Genomic DNA, 13,535 nt, shown 5'->3' on the forward strand with positions numbered 1-13,535 from the left:
TGAATAATATCCCTTTTTATCCTTGGTAACTTTTGTTGTTATAAGACTAGTATGTCTTATATTAATGTGGCCATTTTGACTTTTTTTTTCTTTTTAAAACTTTTTATTTTGAAATACTTTAAGACCTAAGAACTTGACGGGAACAAAGGGAAAGTAGTATTGCCACACAACTTTTCACAATGACAAAATCTCACATAACCATTGTACGCTCCTGGTTTTAAAACCAGGAAATTGCCCTTGATACAATATTATTAACTGTACACACTTTTATTTGTTTTCATCCTTTTTTCACTTGAAAATTTTAATGAGATAATTTAGGTTGTCATGCAGTTATAAGACACAATACAGAAAGACCCCTTGTGCCTTTTGCCCAGTTTACTTCCATAGAAAAATTTAGCAAAACTATGATATAATAATGCAACCAAGATATTGACACTCATACAATGCACTGACCTAAATCAGATTTCTCCAGTTTTATTGGTACACGTTATGTGTATGTCAAGTGCCGTGTAGATTCATGTATCCACAACTATAGTCAAAATATTGAACACTTCTTGTCTTATTTATAACCCTACCTACCACCTCCAGCTTCTTCACCCCATCCCTAACCTCTGGCAATCACTATCTGTGTCCATCTCTGTAATTTTGTCATTTCAGGAATGTTATATAAAAGGAATCTTAGAGCAGGTAACCCTTGGAAATTAACTTTTTTACACTCATCAAAATTCCCTGGAGATCCATCCAATTGTGGGTATCAGTAGTTCAGTACATTTTAGGATAACGTAGTATCCCATGCAATATGCCACAGTTTGATTAACCTTTCAGCAGTTGGAGGACATGGGCACTGATTACATTTTTTCAGCTATTACAAATAAAGCTGCCATGAGTATTTGTGCACAGATTTTTGAGTGAACATGTTTCCTTTTCTCCAGGATAAGTGCCTAGGAGCAAAATTGCTGGCTTGGCAGAGAGCTGCATATTTTAATGTGTTTGCATGCAGAAAGTGTGTGTGTGTGTGTGTGTGTGTGTGTGAAAATTTATCCCACATACAGGTTTTGGTAACCACCACAACACTCAGGATATGGAACTGGCCCACCGGGTATTATTCCTTTATAAATAGACCCTCTATCCAACCCCAACTCCTGGAAACCACTAATCTGTCTTCTATTATTATAATTTGGGGTAATATGCTTTATTTTTTAAGTAGGCTCCACACCCAAAGTGGGGTTCAAATTCATGACCCTGAGATCAAGAGTCACATGCTCTATAGACTGAGCTAGCCAGGGTCCACTTGGATATTATAACTGCAGCTGCTGTGAACATTTGCAGATAGGCTTTGGTCATATGGTCATATGGCATGTTTAGTTTTTAAAGAAACTGCAAACTTTTCTAGAGTGACTGTACCATTTTATATTCTCACTAGCGACCTGTAATAGATCCATTTGCTCTCCAACCTCACTAGCCCTTCAGATTGTCAAGTTTTTTTTTAATCCACTCTTCCGAGTATGTGGTGGTATCTTGTCATGGCTTTAATTTGCATTTCCCAAACAGCCACAGCTTTCTTGTGATTGTTACACGGTAAAATTTTACCCCATCATTTTACTCTTAACCTGCCTATATCATTGTAACTGAAGCACCTCTCTTGTAAACAACGTATAGTTGTGTCATTAAAAAAAAAATTTTAGGGGCGCCTGGGTGGTGCAGTCGGTTAAGCGGCCGACTTCAGCCAGGTCACGATCTCGTGGTCCGTGAGTTCGAGCCCCGCGTCGGGCTCTGGGCTGACGGCTCAGAGCCTGGAGCCTGTTTCCGATTCTGTGTCTCCCTCTCTCTCTGCCCCTCCCCCGTTCATGCTCTGTCTCTCTCTGTCCCAAAAATAAAAATAAAAACGTTGAAAAAAAAATTAAAAAAAAAATTTTATTCTGACAATCTGTCTTCTAGTTGTTGTATTTTTATTTTTATTTTTATTTTTTTTAACATTTATTTATTTTTGAGACAGAGAGAGACAGAGCATGAACAGGGGAGGGTCAGAGAGAGGGAGACACAGAGTCTGAAACAGGCTCCAGGCTCCGAGCTGTCAGCACAGAGCTCGACGCGGGGTTCGAACTCACTGACCGAGAGATCATGACCTGAGCCGAAGTCGGCCGCTTAACCGACTGAGCCACCCAGGAGCCCCTAATTGTTGTATTTTTAGATGTATTTACTGAAATGTTTGGAATTCCCTTCACGTTTGTAATTTGGTCTGCCATTTGATTTCTGTTTGTTCCCACTGCTCGCCTTTTCCTGCCTTCTTTTGAAAAATAAACCGTTTTCAGGGCAATCAGTTGAGAGTCGACTCTTGATTTTGGCTCAGGTCATGATCTCGTGGTTGTGAGATCAAGCCCTGCGTTGGGCTCTGTGCTGGGCCTGCTTAAGATTCTCTCTCTGGGGGCGCCTGGGTGGCTCAGTCGGTTAAGCCGCCGACTTCGGCTCAGGTCATGATCTCGCGGTCCGTGAGTTCAAGCCCCACGTCGGGCTCTGTGCTGACAGCTCAGAGCCTGGAGCCTGTTTCAGATTCTGTGTCTCCCTCTCTCTGACCCTCCCCCGCTCATGCTCTGTCTCTCTCTGTCTCAAAAATAAATAAACGTTAAAAAAAAAAAATTAAAAAAATAAAAAAAAGATTCTCTCTCTCCCTCTCTCTATGCTCCTCCCCTGCTCTTGTACTCGCTGTCTCTCAAAAAAAAAAAAAAGAAAGAAAGAAAGAAAGAAAAAGAAAAGAAATGATTTCACAGAAATTCAGCATTGAGCAAGGCTGCTTTTTTGCCATGATGCATCAAGGGAAAAACAAGACCACTCTGCAATCCTGTTTCAGCAGGGACAAAATAGTATTACCTAGGGGCGCCTGGGTGGCTCAGTCAGTTAAGCGGCTGACTTCGGCTCAGGTCATGATCTCGTGGTTCGTGAGGTCAAGCCCCGTGTCAGGCTCTGTGCTGATGGCTCAGAGCCTGGAGCCTGTTTCGGATTCTGTGTCTCCCTCTCTCTCTGACCCTCCCCCGTTCATGGTCTGTCTCTCTCTGTCTCAAAAATAAATAAACGTTAAAAAAATTAAAAAACAAAAAAACAAAAACAAAATAGTATTACCCAAATGACAGAAATGGCTAACTAGCACCCTCTCCCAGCTGCTTTGAGTGACTGCTGTTTCTTCACCAATTCTACCCTTAGCCTTGGTCTAACCTTCCCTCCTACATAACATTTATGAATATACCCAATCACAGAATTACCCCCTGACAACACCCAACCCAGAGCAAAGCCCCACTCTTCTGAACCCTCCGCAATATCACCTCACACAACTCACCGAAAATCCCTTGGTTGCGGTCTTTGCTGTCCCTTTCTGCAATGAGTAATCAGCCTAACTTGTTCAGCTACATAGCAGGAGTGTTTCTGCTGGAACTCTGTGCCTCTGGAGTTGAGCCCAGGTCCAGTTATCACCAAGTAGGGCAGATGAAACTAAACACAGCAGTTCTCAGGGACACAAACAAATAATGAAGTTCTTCTACGGTTTGGATAGCGATCTGAAGCAAGGTTTAGCGAAGATAATGACTAGGGGGCATTGACAGAATGGAGGTTCACTATAATCCCATTGAAGCCCTCGCTGCCTTGGATGGGGACTTCCTGCTCAATAACAGTGTGTATGTATGAACCATTTCCACCCCCAGCTGAGTATTCAAGGTGCTGCCCAGAAGGCAAGTTCATGCAGAACTTACCTCTGAGGTTTCAATGAAGCAATTTGGCATTGGGTTTGTTTTTCTAGGATTGAAGTCCCCCGGGATATTTTGCTGTAGTTATCTGATGAAATTTGAACAGCTCCTTGGTGAAATTGTTTTCCAGGCTTTTAACACCTGCTCCTGTGGTGGTCTGTCTGCTCGTTGATAGAATGAGCACAGGTTCCATGACTCTGGTCAAGCTGCTGTAGGGATTGGGAAAGTCAGAGGGTCTCCTCAGACCATAGCCTTTTGGACACAAACTTTGCTTCAGGTCGCTATCAAAATGGTATAACAACTTCTTCCCTAGTGTTTGCGTCGCTGAGAACTTCTTTGTTTTGTTTTGTCTGCCCTAACTGGTGGCTATTGAGCTTTGGCTGAGCTCCAGAGACATGAAGTTATACAAGCACCATCCTTACTGCCTGGTCAGTACTCATGGGGCCTCTTTTTTGTTTGTTTGTTTTTAAATGTATTTAAATTCAAGTTAACATACAGTTTAGTATTGGTTTCAGGAGTAGAACTTAGTGATTCATCACCCAGTGTTTGGCCCAACAAGTGCCCTCCTTAATGCCCATCCCCCTCCCCCACCTGCCTCCCCCACCTCCCTCCAGTACTCCTCAATTTGTTCTCTCTCTCTCTTTTTTTAAAATGTTTATTTATTTTTGAGACAGAGACAGAGCATGAACGGGGGAGGGTCAGAGAGAGAGGGAGACACAGCATCCGAAACAGGCTCCAGGCTCTGAGCTGCCAGCACAGAGCCCAACACGGGGCTCGAACTCAGGAACCCAGGAACCATGAGATCATGACCTGAGCTGAAGCCGGTCACTTAACTGACTGAGCCACCCAGGCGCCCCATCAATTTGTTCTCTTTAAGAGGTTCTTATGGTTTGCCTCCCTGTCTGTTTTTATCTTATTTTTTCTTCTATTCCCTATGTTCGTCTGTCGTGTTTCTTAAATTCCACATATGACATCTGTCTTTCTCTGACTGACTTCGCTTAGCATAATACCATCCAGTTCCATCCACATTGCTGCAACTGGCCAGATTTCATTCTTTTTGATCATCAAGTAAGATTCCATTGTAGATATATACCGCTTCTTCTTTATCCATTAAAGGGGCACATGCACCCCAATGTTTATCACAAAACTTGCTTCCAGGCTTACCACCTGCTGCCTCTATCATTTCCTCACTCAAAGCGCTAACTTGTACAGTTGCCTAACTGGCACACTTTCTGGAGGGACGATCTAGAATCGCACTGGCCACTTGGGGAGCTTTTACAAGTGAGCGAGACTGTTTGAGACGCACCTTGGAACAAAGTGAAGGAAAGATAAATTCATTGGGAGGTGGTTTTTTTTGCCTAGAAGTGAGAGCATTTTGTTTAATTTGGTGGATACCTGATCCTTTGTTTCTGTATTTAAAGAGTTGATCATTGATCACTTTAAAAACTATTGGGGCGCCTGGGTGGCGCAGTCGGTTAAGCGTCCGGCTTCAGCCAGGTCACGATCTCGCGGTCCGTGAGTTCGAGCCCCGCGTCGGGCTCTGGGCTGATGGCTCAGAGCCTGGAGCCTGTTTCCGATTCTGTGTCTCCCTCTCTCTCTGCCCCTCCCCCGTTCATGCTCTGTCTCTCTCTGTCCCAAAAATAAATAAATGTTGAAAAAAAAATTTTTTTTTTAATTATTTTTTAGGGGTGCCTGGGTGGCTCAGTTGGTTAAGTGTCCGACTTTGGCTCGGGTCATGATCCCATGGTTCATGAGTTCAAGCCCTGCACTGGGCTCTGTGCTGACAGCTCAGATTCTCTCTCTCTCTCTGCCCCTCCCCTGCCTAAGCTCTGTCTCTCTTTCAAAAAAAAAAAAAAAAAAAAGTTAAAAAAAATAAAATTATCTTTTAAATTTAACTTTTAAAAATTACCAGGCACCAAATTTTCTCAAAACCAGCTATGTGTCAGTCCTTGAATGGGTCTATTCCAAATCTTTTTCTGCATCTAAACTTTCTTCCTTTTTCTTGCAAAAAGAACATATTAGCCTCATCATGGTGTAAATGCATCATTGTCTGAAGCTGGATCCCTCTCTTTTTTTTTTTTTTCTGTTCCACTTCTTTTTTTTTTCTTTTTTTAACGTTTATTTGTTTTTAAGACAGAGAGAGACAAAACATGAACAGGGGAGGGGCAGAGAGAGAGGGAGACACAGAATCTGAAACAGGCTCCAGGCTCTGAGCTGTCAGCACAGAGCCCAACGCGGGGATCGAACTCACGGACTGTGAGACCATGACCTGAGCTGAAGTCAGACGCTTAACCGACTGAGCCACCCAGGCACCCCTGTTCCACTTTTTTAAAATTTTCTCCCATGTGTGAGTTAGAGGGAGCAGAGAGAGAGGGAGAGAGAGAATCTTAAGCAGGCTCAATGCCCAGTGTGAATTCCAACACGGTACTCGATCTCAGGACCATGAGACTATGACCTGAAATCAAGAGTTGTGTGCTTAACCAACTGAACCACTCAGGTGCCCCTATTTTCTCTCTCTCGTGAAACATTTAAGATTATCAAAAAAAAAAATCATTTGGTTGTTATTCACACACACTAGGAGATAAACTGGCAAAATGGTTTAAAATAGAAGTTATTAAACTTCAAATTATTATATGAATAATGTACCAAGAAGAAAAATTACAATTTGGGTATTTTTATATAAAATGACTAAGTTAATACATGCCCAGATTAATACAGTTTCCTTTCATTACCAAATTTATTCTGTAAACTCCCAGGTAACCATCAACAGTATTCTGCTGTTCTTGTGTATAGTGTTCTATAAATATCACTTAGATCAAGGTGGTTGATATTGTTCATATCTGTCTTCAGATGTAATTAAAAAAACTCCAATTCTAACACTCTTTGAGAGAGGTTAAAAATCTTTACTTCTGATTTTAGGTTTTCTTATATTCCCCTTTAATTTTGTAAGTTTTGTTTCATGTATTCTAAAACCTTGTGACTTGTCACATAAACAATAATTATGGGGCACCTGGGTGGCTCAGTAGGTTGAACATCCGACTTCGGCTCAAATCATGATCTCAGGGTTTGTGGGTTCGAGCCCCGGGTAGGGCTCTGTGCAGACAGCTCAGAGCCTGGAGCCTGCTTCGGATTCGGTGTCTCCCTCTCTCTCTGTTTCTCCCCTGCTTGCGCTCTGTTTCTCAAAAATGAATAAACGTTAAAAAATATTAAAAAAACATTAATAATTGTATGTGTCACTGATGTATTGACCTTTTTATCATTGTAAGATTTCCCTGTTGTGTCTCTGTGAGAGTTTTTGTGAGGAAATCTACTTTATATGATACTAACATAACTGCCAGTCTTCACACATTTACTGTTCATATGGACTTTTCAACCTATCTGTGTGTTTATGCTTAAGGTGCCTTTCTTGAAGACAACGTATAGTGAATTTTTAACCCATTCAATCCTTGCATTTGTATAGTTAATTAACATTTGATGCCATTATTTACATGGTTACATTTAGGGCTTCCGTTTTACTATTTGCTCTCCCTTTTTTCCCCTTTGTTTCTTCTTTCCTGCTTTCTTTTGAGCTAATTGAATATTTTTGAGCATTCAGTATTAATTCAGGCTGTACATATTTGCATTAAGTTACTTAAGTGATTACGTTCTTTTTCACAGTTGTCTTAAAGTTAATATTGTGTCATTTCCTGTAAAAATATTTTTTACATGTATCGCATCCACATGTTATTTTGCATCATCAATCATGTATATTAAATAAATTAAGAAAAATAGCATTTTATAATTATCCACATATTTACAGTTTTGGTGTTCTTCCTTAATTCCTGGAAGTCCATGTTTCTAGTGTCATTTCTGCTTGGAAATGTACATTTCTCGATGTGCAGTTCTGCTAGGAGTGAATTCTCTGTTGTCTGTGATTTGAAAATATCTTTGAGAGGACATTATTCTGAATACTGATGTGTGTGTGTGTGTGTGTGTGTGTGTGTGTGTGTGTGTGTTTCCTCGCAGCAATTTACAGACAGTGCTGCTATTTTTTTTGGCCCCACGTTGTTTTCTGATTGGACTTTTCCCCAAATGCCAACAGTCATTTGAACCATTGTTTCCCTCTGTAATGTCATTTGTCTTTAGCTGCTCTCATGATTTGATTTATATCCTTGGTTTTTATTAGTTTGATTGCAGTATAGATAGGTCTGGTTTTCCTGTTTGAAGTACACTTCTTAAATCTGTAGATTTATGTCTTGCACCAAATTTGGATTTTTCATCTTTATTTTTTTAAAATTATTGTCTGCCTTATTCCCCCTACCCCTCCTCCTAGGACTGTAAATACACTAAGTTATCCCTTTTGATTATCCTTCTGATCACAGAGGTTCTTTTAAATTTGGGGCTATCTCTGTTCTTCAGATTTGATAATTTCTCTCTGTTTTTAAAGTTTGTTTATTTTGAGAGCAAGAGTGAGTGAGTTCATGGAAAGGGGCAGAGAGAGAGGGAGTGAGAGAGAATCCCAAGCAGGCTCCACACTGCTAGCACAGAGCCTGACATGGAGCTTGATCCCACGAACCACAAGATCATGACCTGAGCCTAAATCAAGAGTTGGATGCCCAACTGACTGAGCAAGCCATGTGCCCCCAAATTTGATAATTTCCATTAATCTGTCTTCAAGGCCATGGATACTTTTCTCTGTTGTTAGCATTTTGTTATTTTAGGAATCTAGTGAATTTGTTTTTGTTATTGTCTTTTTAATTAATTCATTTGGTTTTTTAAAAAAATTTTGAATTTATTTTTGAGAGCGAGTGAGTGTGAGCAAGCAGGGGAGGGGCAGAGAGAGAGAGAGAGAGAGACAGAGACAGAGAGAGACAGAGGAGACACAGAATCCGAAGCAGGCTCCAGGCTCTGAGCTGTCAGCACAGAGCCTGATGTGGGACTTGAACTTACAGACCGCGAGATCATGACCTGAACCGAAGTTGGACCCCCAACCAACTGAGCCAGCCAGGTGGCCCTAATTAATTTGTTTTTTAAGTGAAATTCTATTGTTTACAGAAAAATAAAGCAGCCAGGGAGTTCCCATACATTCTCTCCCTCCTCCTCCCCCAACCCCTTTTCCCCCGTCATTACCATCTTGCTATCGTGATACATTTGTTACTACTGATGAACCAATCTTGATCCATACTATTAACTAAAGTCTATATTTACTTCAGTATTTACTCTTTCTGTTGTACAGGTCTATGGGTTTTGACAAACACATAATATCCTGTATCTCCCATTACAGTATCATACATAATAGTTTCACGGCTCTAAAATTACTCTATGTCCCACTTAGTTAACCTCCCCTCTTATTTTCTTCAACCCCCTGATCTTTTTATGGTTTCTATAGTTTTGCCTTTTCTAGAATGTCATGTAGCTGGAATGCTATAATATGTAGCCTGTTCAGACTGGCTTCTTTTACTTAGAAATATACATTTAGGGGCGCCTGGGTGGCTCAGTTGGTTGAGCGTCCGACTTCAGCTCAGGTCACGATCTCGCGGTCCGTGAGTTTGAGCCCCGCGTCGGGCTCTGGGCTGATGGCCCAGAGCCTGGAGCCTGCTTCTGATTCTGTGTCTCCCTCTCTCTCTGCCCCTTCCCCCGTTCATGTTCTGTCTCTCTGTCTCAAAAATAAATAAAAAAGTTTAAAAAATTAAAAAAAAATAAAAATAGAAATATACATTTAAAGTCACTTCGTGTCTTTTTGGTGGTTCGATAGCTCATTTCTTTGTTTTTAATCATTGAGGAACACTCCATTATAAGAATATACCATAGATTGTATGTCTACTCACCAATTAAAGGGCAACCATGTTCCTTCCAGTTTTTGACAATTATAGGTAAAGTTCCTATAAACATTTGTGTGAAGATTTGGAGGTATATAGATAGGTTTTCTTTTTTTTTTTTTTTTTTTAATTTTTTTTTTTCAACGTTTATTTATTTTTGGGACAGAGAGAGACAGAGCATGAACGGGGGAGGGGCAGAGAGAGAGGGAGACACAGAATGGGAAACAGGCTCCAGGCTCTGAGCCATCAGCCCAGAGCCTGACGCGGGGCTCGAACTCACGGACCGCGAGATCATGACCTGGCTGAAGTCGGACGCCTAACCGACTGCGCCACCCAGGCGCCCCTATAGATAGGTTTTCAACCCCAGTGAGTAGGTTCCTAGAAGCATAATTGCTAGATTATATGGCAAAACTAGATTTAGCTTCATAAGAAACTGCCAAACACTGTCTTTCAAAGTGTCTGTACCACTTTGCTTTTCCACGAGCAATAAAATATCATTTTTGCGCTCTACATTCTTAACAACATTTGGTATTGCCAGTATTTGGTGTTTTAGCCACTCTAATAGGTGTAGAGTGGTATCTCATTTTTTTAAATTTGCAAGTTCCCAATGACATGACCTCTTTTCACATGTTTTTTTTTTCCATCTGTATCTTCTTTAGTGAGGTGTCTGTTGAGATCTTGTGCTTATTTTTAAGTTGGCTCGTTGTTGACTTTAAGACTTCTTTGTATATTTGGGATACACAGCCTTTATTAGATAAGAGTTTTTCAGGTATTTTCTCTGATTTTGTGGCTTGTCTTTTTATTCTGTCAACAGTGTCTTTTGCAGAACAGAGTTTTTAATTTTAAGGAAGTCTAACATTTTTTTTCTTTCATGGATTGTGGTTTTGGTTTTTTATCTACAAACTCATTGCCAAACCCAAGGTCATCTAGATTTTCTCTTATCTTCTGGGAGTCTGACAGTTGTACATTTCTACATTTAGGTTTGCAATCCGTTTTGAGTAAGATTTCACGAAGGATGTAAGGTTTGTGTTTATTTCTTTTTTTTCTTTTGCATGTGGGTGTCCAGTTCTTCCACAACTGTTTGTTGAAAAGACTTTCTTGGCTCCATATTATTGCCTTTGCTCTTTTTCTCAAAGATCACTTGACTATATTTTGTAGGCTTGTTTCTGGGCTGTATTCCATTAACCTGTTAGTCTATTCTTTTTTCAGTACCACACCATTTTGAGTACCGTGCCTTTGCAGTAAGTCTTGTATTCAGGTAATGTCAGTCCTGTCTGTGACTTTATTCTTCTTCCTTTGTAGGCTGTTCTCAGTCTCTTGCCTCTTACACAAACTTTAGAGTCCATTTGTCCATATTTATAATATAACATTCTGGAATTTTGTTGGCATCATCTTGAGTCTGTAGATCTAATCGGGAGAACGGACATCTCGACAGTATTAAGTCCTCCTGTCCAAGGACATGGAATATCTCTCCATTTATCTAGACATTAATTTTTTTTTAATGTTTATTTATTTTTGAAAGACAGAGACAGAGCATGAGCAGAGGCGGGGCAGAGAGCGAGGGAGACACAGAATCCGAAGCAGGCTCCAGGCCCTGAGCTCTTGGCACAGAGCCTGACGTGGGGCTTGAACTCACGAACTGCAAGATCATGACCTGAGCCAAGTTGGACGCTCAACCGACTGAGCCACCCAGGCGCCCCAGACATTAATTTTTTTTTTTACCAGAGCTTTATAATTTTCCTCATGTGGTTCTTATACGTATTTTATTAGATTTATATATAGGTATTTCCCATTTTTGGAGCTAACATAAATGGTATTTTGCTTTTAATTCAAACTACAACTTTCCATGCTGTTACACAGGGAAGAAATTGACTTTTGTATATTGTATCCTGTACCTTGCTCTAACCAGGAGGAGGTGTTTGTTTTTTGTTTTTGTTTTTTTCAGTTCTTTGGGATTTTCTACATAGTCTTTGTGAACAAAGGCTGTTTAATTTCTCCCTCTTCAAGCTGCATACCTCTTATTTCCATTTCTTATTTGTTAGCTAGGACTTGCAGTACAATATTCAATGGGAATGGTGAAGTGAACACGTTTGCATTATCTCTGATCTTCAGAGGAAAACTTCTAGCTTACCACCATTAATTTATTATGTTGTGTTAGGTTTTCTTGTAGATGTTCTTTATCAAGTTCAGGAAGGTCCCCCACTATTCCTAGCTTACTGAGTTTTTATCATTGGAAGAGACGCAGTAGCACTGGCCTGCAGGGCACTCTCCTTGTGTTGTCCTCTGAGAAGCTTTCATTGGTGGATGGGGCCTGCAGTCAGGCCCAATGTCTGCCTTCAAGCCCTCTGCTGGGGCCACAGTTGGACTGGTGTGTGTGGTTGTGTTCCCCATTTCTTTGGGCAGGAGTCACTTTGGAGTGGTGCTGGTCTTTATTGGGGATGTTTCTTTGGATAGGATCTGGCCAAAGCCCTATGGCAGGGGTGGGGGGGGTGGGGGGTGGGCAGATCTTCAGGAGATGTGGGGGCAGAGTGAGTGATACCAGCAAGGTCAGCACCGGTCAGCTAAGAGGGGACTTGCAGCCACCCAGAATTCCTGCTTAGGCCAGGGCAGGTCCACACCATGTGTGGCAGGATGTGTTGTGTTAGCAAGTTAGGTAGGGAGTGTTGGTGCTATGTTGGTTCCTGTGTATATCTAGGCTGCGGGGGTAGGGTTGGGAAATGGCATCTACCAACTCCTTTGTTCCCAGAGAAGTCTCCCAATGATATCTGCCTCTCCAGCACATGCTCTGAGATTAATAAATCTCCTTTTCATATACCCCAGGCATTTTTCAAACTGCTGCTTCTTGCTGTATCTCTTTAGGGCTGTTTGTTGTGCTATCTCTTTAAGGGTGAGGACTCCATTTCCTATTGCCCTCCAAGCTCTTGCAGAGCCACCTGCTGACTTTTAAAGTTCCAGTTGTTAAGCCCCATTGGTTGTAAAAACTAAAGAAATTTGGCCCCTCTCGTTTTTAAAGCCCAATGTCATGGGGATTTATCTTTCCTGTGTGGGTCCCCTATGGCTGGGGTACCTGGCATGGGGTCTGGTCCTCTCCCCTCTCTGCACCCATGGCATCCCTCCCTCCTGCAGCCTATTTCATAAGTCTATTTAGATTTCATGTCTCTGCCCTTCCTACCCTTTTTGATGTGGCCTCTTCTCTACATGGAGCTCTGGAGAGTCTGTTCTGCCAGTCCTTGGGTCATTTCCTGGAGTATTTATAGTGATGTGGGTGTTATCTAGATGTATCTGTGGGACATGGTAAGCTTAGGGTACTCCTCCACTGTCTTCTCCCTGGACCTTTTATTTGGTTATTTTTTGATAGTTTCTATTTTTCAGCTAAGGTTTCTTGTTTTTTTTTTCCTTCTTTGGTGAGCATAGTTTCCTTTACATGTTAAGCATAGTTATAATAGCTTTTAAAAATCATTGTCGGGGCGCCTGGGTGGCGCAGTCGGTTAAGCGTCCGACTTCAGCCAGGTCACGATCTCGCGGTCCATGAGTTCGAGCCCCGCGTCAGGCTCTGGGCTGATGGCTCGGAGCCTGGAGCCTGTTTCCGATTCTGTGTCTCCCTCTCTCTGCCCCTCCCCCGTTCATGCTCTGTCTCTCTCTGTCCCAAAAATAAACTTAAAAAAAAAAGTTGAAAAAAAAAATTAAAAAAAAAATCATTGTCTAATTCCCACATCTGGATCATTGCAGTGTTGACCTCCATAGATGTGTTTTCTCTTGAAAATGAGTCATGTTTTCCTGTTTTTGTTTTCTCACATATCTAGTAATTTTGAATTATATCCTGGACATTGTGATTAATATATTCAGAAACTCTGGATTCCATTATGTTCCTCTATTTTCTTTTCTTATATTTTTATTAGGCACTTAATTTAGCTGGACTCAAACCAAAAATGTTCCCTTTCCTGTGGGTGGTAGATCAAATTTTAATTAACTTCTGTTAGTATTGGCTTGGATTATTTGTCTC

The sequence above is a fragment of the Puma concolor genome, chromosome E2 (assembly GCF_028749965.1).
Source record: "Puma concolor isolate L17-30 chromosome E2, mPumCon1.1.hap2, whole genome shotgun sequence".
Taxonomy (NCBI): Eukaryota; Metazoa; Chordata; class Mammalia; order Carnivora; family Felidae; genus Puma; species Puma concolor.